The sequence below is a fragment of the Schistocerca americana genome, chromosome 7 (assembly GCF_021461395.2).
Source record: "Schistocerca americana isolate TAMUIC-IGC-003095 chromosome 7, iqSchAmer2.1, whole genome shotgun sequence".
NCBI lineage: Eukaryota > Metazoa > Arthropoda > Insecta > Orthoptera > Acrididae > Schistocerca > Schistocerca americana.
The window spans coordinates 176,427,107-176,433,822 of record NC_060125.1 but is presented as its reverse complement, the minus strand read 5'-3'; the positions used below and the strand labels follow the sequence as shown (position 1 = coordinate 176,433,822).

At 46.9% G+C, this 6,716-nt stretch overlaps 1 non-coding gene across 1 annotated transcript; it reads left to right on the top strand.

Moving 5' to 3' along the window:
- The first annotated feature begins 3,259 nt into the window (after positions 1–3,259).
- Trnat-ugu lies at positions 3,260–3,334 on the top strand. Its single transcript has one exon. It is a non-coding gene; the product is annotated as a tRNA-Thr (tRNA).
- The last annotated feature ends 3,382 nt before the right edge of the window (positions 3,335–6,716 follow it).

Here is a 6,716-nt window from a genome sequence, read left to right as displayed (position 1 = left end):
ATTTGAAGTGGAATGATCATATAAAATTAATTGTTGGTAAGGCGGGTACCAGGTTGAGATTCATTGGGAGAGTGCTTAGAAAATGTAGTCCATCAACAAAGGAGGTGGCTTACAAAACACTCGTTCGACCTATACTTGAGTATTGCTCATCAGTGTGGGATCCGTACCAGATCGGTCTGACGGAGGAGATAGAGAAGATCCAAAGAAGAGCGGCGCGTTTCGTCACCGGGTTATTTGGTAACCGTGATAGCGTTACGGAGATGTTTAATAAACTCAAGTGGCAGACTCTGCAAGAGAGGCGCTCTGCATCGCGGTGTAGCTTGCTCGCCAGGTTTTGTGAGGGTGCGTTTCTGGATGAGGTATCGAATATATTGCTTCCCTCTACTTATACCTCCCGAGGAGATCACGAATGTAAAATTAGAGAGATTAGAGCGCGCACGGAGGCTTTCAGACAGTCGTTCTTCCCGCGAACCATACGCGACTGGAACAGGAAAGGGAGGTAATGACAGTGGCACGTAAAGTGCCCTCCGCCACACAACGTTGGGTGGCTTGCGGAGTATCAATGTAGATGTAGATGTAGATGTAGAAGTGTCTAGACGAACCAATAGGACAAATTCCTACCCGCCCGAACGCAGAACTGGCCTGGCACATTTTTAACAAGGAATTGAAAGTCTTTTCTATGAAAGTAACAAGGTGCTTATTCCGTGGAAGACGGTTATTCGGTGTGACTTTGATTACTTTGACAGTCACAGCCGTGGGAGCTATCGTTTTACGACCCTGAGTACGGAGTAAGATTTTAATTAATTTAGGGCTTAATCTTCTGTTATTAGGTGGCAGTTACAAAGGGGACTTGTCCAAGCCACTTTACTGCCTAGGTCGATAACTTCTATCCAGTGTGCCTAGGTGCCGGTGGGCGAGTTGGTCAATCAACTACCTGTCCCGCAAGTACAGTACGCGCCCAAAGGGTAGGAGGACCGCCGCAACGGTCAACGTAAAGTAAGCACGAGATGAGCGGAGGAAAGAACACAGGCTGTCAGAAAAAATACACTCCTGGAAATTGAAATAAGAACACCGTGAATTCATTGTCCCAGGAAGGGGAAACTTTATTGACACATTCCTGGGGTCAGATACATCACATGATCACACTGACAGAACCACAGGCACATAGACACAGGCAACAGAGCATGCACAATGTCGGCACTAGTACAGTGTATATCCACCTTTCGCAGCAATGCAGGCTGCTATTCTCCCATGGAGACGATCGTAGAGATGCTGGATGTAGTCCTGTGGAACGGCTTGCCATGCCATTTCCACCTGGCGCCTCAGTTGGACCAGCGTTCGTGCTGGACGTGCAGACCGTGTGGGACGACGCTTCATCCAGTCCCAAACATGCTCAATGGGGGACGGATCCGGAGATCTTGCTGGCCAGGGTAGTTGACTTACACCTTCTAGAGCACGTTGGGTGGCACGGGATACATGCGGACGTGCATTGTCCTGTTGGAACAGCAAGTTCCCTTGCCGGTCTAGGAATGGTAGAACGATGGGTTCGATGACGGTTTGGATGTACCGTGCACTATTCAGTGTACCCTCGACGATCACCAGTGGTGTACGGCCAGTGTAGGAGATCGCTCCCCACACCATGATGCCGGGTGTTGGCCCTGTGTGCCTCGGTCGTATGCAGTCCTGATTGTGGCGCTCACCTGCACGGCGCCAAACACGCATACGACCATCATTGGCACCAAGGCAGAAGCGACTCTCATCGCTGAAGACGACACGTCTCCATTCGTCCCTCCATTCACGCCTGTCGCGACACCACTGGAGGCGGGCTGCACGATGTTGGGGCGTGAGCGGAAGACGGCCTAACGGTGTGCGGGACCGTAGCCCAGCTTCATGGAGACGGTTGCGAATGGTCCTCGCCGATACCCCAGGAGCAACAGTGTGCCTAATTTGCTGGGAAGTGGCGGTGCGGTCCCCTACGGCACTGCGTAGGATCCTACGGTCTTGGCGTGCATCCGTGCGTCGCTGCGGTCCGGTCCCAGGTCGACGGGCACGTGCACCTTCCGCCGACCACTGGCGACAACATCGATGTACTGTGGAGACCTCACGCCCCACGTGTTGAGCAATTCGGCGGTACGTCCACCCGGCCTCCCGCATGCCCACTATACGCCCTCGCTCAAAGCCCGTCAACTGCACATACGGTTGACGTCCACGCTGTCGCGGCATGCTACCAGTGTTACAGACTGCGATGGAGCTCCGTATGCCACGGCAAACTGGCTGACACTGACGGCGGCGGTGCACAAATGCTGCACAGCTAGCGCCATTCGACGGCCAACACCGCGGTTCCTGGTGTGTCCGCTGTGCCGTGCGTGTGATCATTGCTTGTACAGCCCTCTCGCAGTGTCCGGAGCAAGTATGGTGGGTCTGACACGCCGGTGTCAATGTGTTCTTTTTTCCATTTCCAGGAGTGTATGTAAAGATTTTGGGCAACCAAGCTGGGAGTTTGTCTCTTGTTGTGGGTTGACTTTAAGTGATCGATATACTGCGAGATGCCAAGCGTTTTCTCCTTCCCATGTAATAATAGTTACCTTATTTTCCGAATTTCGCAGTCGCCGTTCTGTTTTCTCTTGAAGATGTGGTCCTGCTATGCGGTGCCACGTATTCAACCGTGGACTTCTTTTCCGACTGCAAAGGGTGAGAGCTGTAGGAGAGCTTCTACATTTAAATAATTAACTGCGAAATCATAAAGCACTGATTCCATAATTCTTCTATATCCAAATAGGTTCTCAGTCCACGACAACTGAAAATTAACAAAGATTTTCAGACATCACGTTCATACACGATGCTTCAATGCTTCACTAAAATCACAAGTTCGTAGCTAACTAGAGATAGCCTGGCATAGATTTTATGTAGTAACGTTCATTTTTCTTTGGTGGTTTACCATTCTCGTCAGGCTACTTTCTCCTTTAAACTTATAAGAACAGACACCATATCCATATAAGTATATCCATGTAAGTATAAGAACAGACACCATATCCATATAAGTACATCGTTCTGGCAATACCGGCCATGACCTTCTTCTTCTGTGCGGATGCACACATATTCCCCAAACTCTTACGGGACTTGGTAAGAATGTCTTCCACGAGTAATGAATGTGTTGGGGTGGGACACTACGAATGTTGTGCGTGGACGTACAAGATGAAAATGTGGTTCTAGCGTGAGGCGTGCACGAGATAGTCCCTGCTGGCGCACTATCCTCTGTGCCCTTGGTGGCTCAGATGGATAGAGCGTCTGCCATGTAAGCAGGAGATACCGGGTTCGAGTCCCGGTCGGGGCACACACTTTCACCTGTCCCCGTTGATATATATCAACGCCAGTCAGCAGCTGAAGGTATTAATATAATTCTAATTTAATGCTTTCTCCTTTGGAGTCCACAGCACCTCCAAAGCACGACTGCAAAGTACAAGCGACCTCTCACTGATGAGTCTAAATTACACATCCGGCGTCGCTTTCTGCGCTGTTCCCGCATTTTTCTTTCTCACATCTGTACATAAATTCCAACAGAACTTGGCACAATAGGTGCTCTTTACGCTACTACTGATTAAAGTCACGATTTTGACTCGCACATTTTCCATCAGTCTAATAAAAGGGAACTGAGGCAGGTGGCTATGCTTTATAGTACGATGTACTACTACACAATAAGGATTCCAGTCAAGTGTATCTGTGACCTAATGTAGGTTTTAATGGCGGTTATCGCATAAAAAAAAATTATATTAATCATTTCGTTTCAAGACTGCATGGAAATCCACTACTTCCATGTGCATTTTCTTTTACTGCTCGGACTTTGAGAAAAAAAACTGCAATTACTATTGTGCTAAATGATCAGGACTGTCTTTATGAGAACAATTTTTGCTTTTGATCAACAGTGCATCAATAAGTGTGTGCATTTCATATCTTTGTTATTGTAATTATGAAAAATTTTATGAAATCATTATTGGCCACTGCCCAAAACAATTTGTAGAATTTTTTGTGGGGAGCATGGGGCTGTGTAAGTAGGCTGTTTAGGTTTTTATACTGGTAACGCCACGTAGCGCTCTGTATGAAAATCACTGGCTGCGCTGTGCGCAGTCTGTGGCTGGTTGGCATTGTTGGTATATTCGCTATTGTAGTGTTGGGCAGTTGGATGTGAACAGCGCCTAGCGTTGTGTAGTTACAGGTGAGCCGCCAGTAGTGGTGGATGTCGGGAGAGAGACGGCAGCATTTTGAGAGTGGACGATCTGGACTTGTGTCCATCAGAAAGAGTAAATTTGTAATACTGTATATCATGAACTTATATATATATATATATATATATATGATGACTTTTGAATATTATTAAGATAAATAGTTTGTTTTCTATCATAATCTTTCATTTGCTAACTATTCCTATCAGTAGTTAGTGCCTTCAGCAGTTAGAATCTTTTATTTAGCTGCCAGCATTGGCGCTCGCTGTATTGCAGTGGTTTGAAGATTTTTGGGAGGTAAGTGATTCATGAAAGGTATAGGTTATTGGTGTTGATCAGAATAAGTAAAGAGCGAAATGTCTGAGTACGTTCAGTTCTGCTGAGCTGTTTGAAAATCAGATAATGTAAGAGGTTTGTCAGCACAGTAATTCATTAATTCTTCTAAGGGGACGTTTCAGTGTGAGATGTTGAGCATTGTATCTTAATACTGGTACGAAGCCGGTTTGATGGCTGTGCTGAGTGTTTCTTGGAACTTTGTTGTACTGCTCTGGCTGCTACTTCCAGCTCCAGCGCGTCGCTGCCTGGAAGTAAACACGAATGGCAGGTGGCGTGCGGAGTAAGCGCAGTTCCGGTACCTAATGCCGCTGCTGCCTAATTTTAGGCTGCCCAGAATGTTGCAGAAGCCCGGAAAGTGCGGACAAACTCCGGGCTGCCAGAGGATCGACTTGTAGCGCAACTCGGCAAGGGCCGCTGTTTATAGCGGGGGGTCACGCGACTCCGCCCACTCACTCCGGGCACGTTGTTTTGACGGGCGAGGCCGCTCTGCGCATAATTTGGACCGAGAACGAACGCGCACGCGCATTTCCGATATCGCGTCATAATGCGCCGGCACTAGCGATACCCCACCGATACGCAGTCGGAACCCTGTCGCTTGGTTCCATTTTGGTGCACGAAGGAATCGTTTGCTCGGCTGGAGGTATGCGATAAGACACGGGTAATGTTAGTGTCTTAAGCTGCTGTTTCCAGTAAAACTTCAACTTTTATTAGTCCCACTGCTTCATTGCAAGGAAGAGATCACAAATGGGCTCTGTAGACTGGCTACAAACTCGCTAGCGGATCCGGTGACGTATCTCCGAACTCGCCGTCTCAGTAGGCTCAGGACCTCGGCCCGACAGCTCTGCCGCTGTGCATTTAACTGAAAATTCGTCGCCTGAGTTTGTCGTCGGCTACAAGCGGACGATACCAGGGTAATCAAAACAATGACTGATCGGTTACCAGTGACAATTCTTTCCGCTGCCCCTACCACTGTCGTTTTTGCAACCCGCAATGTCGTACCTCGCCTTCAAAAATCACTCGCCAGATTTTCTTATTCTCTCGCTCACTATGCACAAACTGTTACTTCTACAGAAAAAAGGAACCGGGCTTTTTATAGGAAATTTAATGTGTTTAAAGTTTGTACCGGAAGTCACCATTTTCAAGTTATTCAACAAAAACGTATAAACGTGATCTTCATACGCACCTCCGCCTCCTCACTCATCTCTCGCCAGCCACGATTTATAGTATGTTGTTCGCAGCACACCCTCCTACCACGGTCCAAAAATTTTCGACAACACCAGCTATTCCCGATATCTGATCCGTTCTGGTCTCGAATGATTGGGCAGTTGTGCCAGCAGCATACTAGGCCATTTTGTTAACATTACTAATGTAAACATGCCCGTGAAAATAATCAAAGATAAACGACTTTTGTTAACGTTACGTCAAAACTAATTACGTTGACAGCTCGTTCAAACTTGACCCTTCCAAGCACAGCAGTTTATTTTTTGTTTTAAAATTCACAAAATTGTTAGGCGAAAGTTACCCAAACATCAATTCTACAATTTGTAAGCGCTGAACTACGCCGGTAGCGTAAGAAGTCCAGTCAGTGAAGACTAAAAAGGTCGAATGTGGGAAGTAATTCGTGCAGTCGCAAATTGTTTTACAGTGGTAGGAGGGAGTGCCATGAACAACATACTGGAAATCCTGATCGGTGGGGGCTGAGTGTGGGAGTGGGTGTGCATTTGAAGATCACTTTTGTACGATTTTCTTGAATAACTCGAGAATTCCGGTTTCTAGTGGGAACCTAACACGCTACAAAATTTAACTACATTCAGTTTCCTTCACAAAAGAGTCTTGTTCATTTTTCGTGTAGGACTAATAGCTTCCTCGTAGCGAGAGAGAGAATATGAAAATTTCGCCCGTGGTTTTTGAAGGACAGTTACAACAATGCGGATTGCATAAAACAACAGTGGTAGGGGCAGCTGAATCACACTGCGTGTGTGTGTGTGTGTGTGTGTGTGTGTGTGTGTGTGTGTGTGTGTGTAAACATGTGAAAAATTATTTTAAGGACTGCTGTAAATTTATTTTTTATTTAATGTCTGGGGAAGAAAGTATAACAATTAAGTCGATATACACGCGCTTTCCACCCGTTACCGGATCTGTGAAGACAGTACAAGAAAA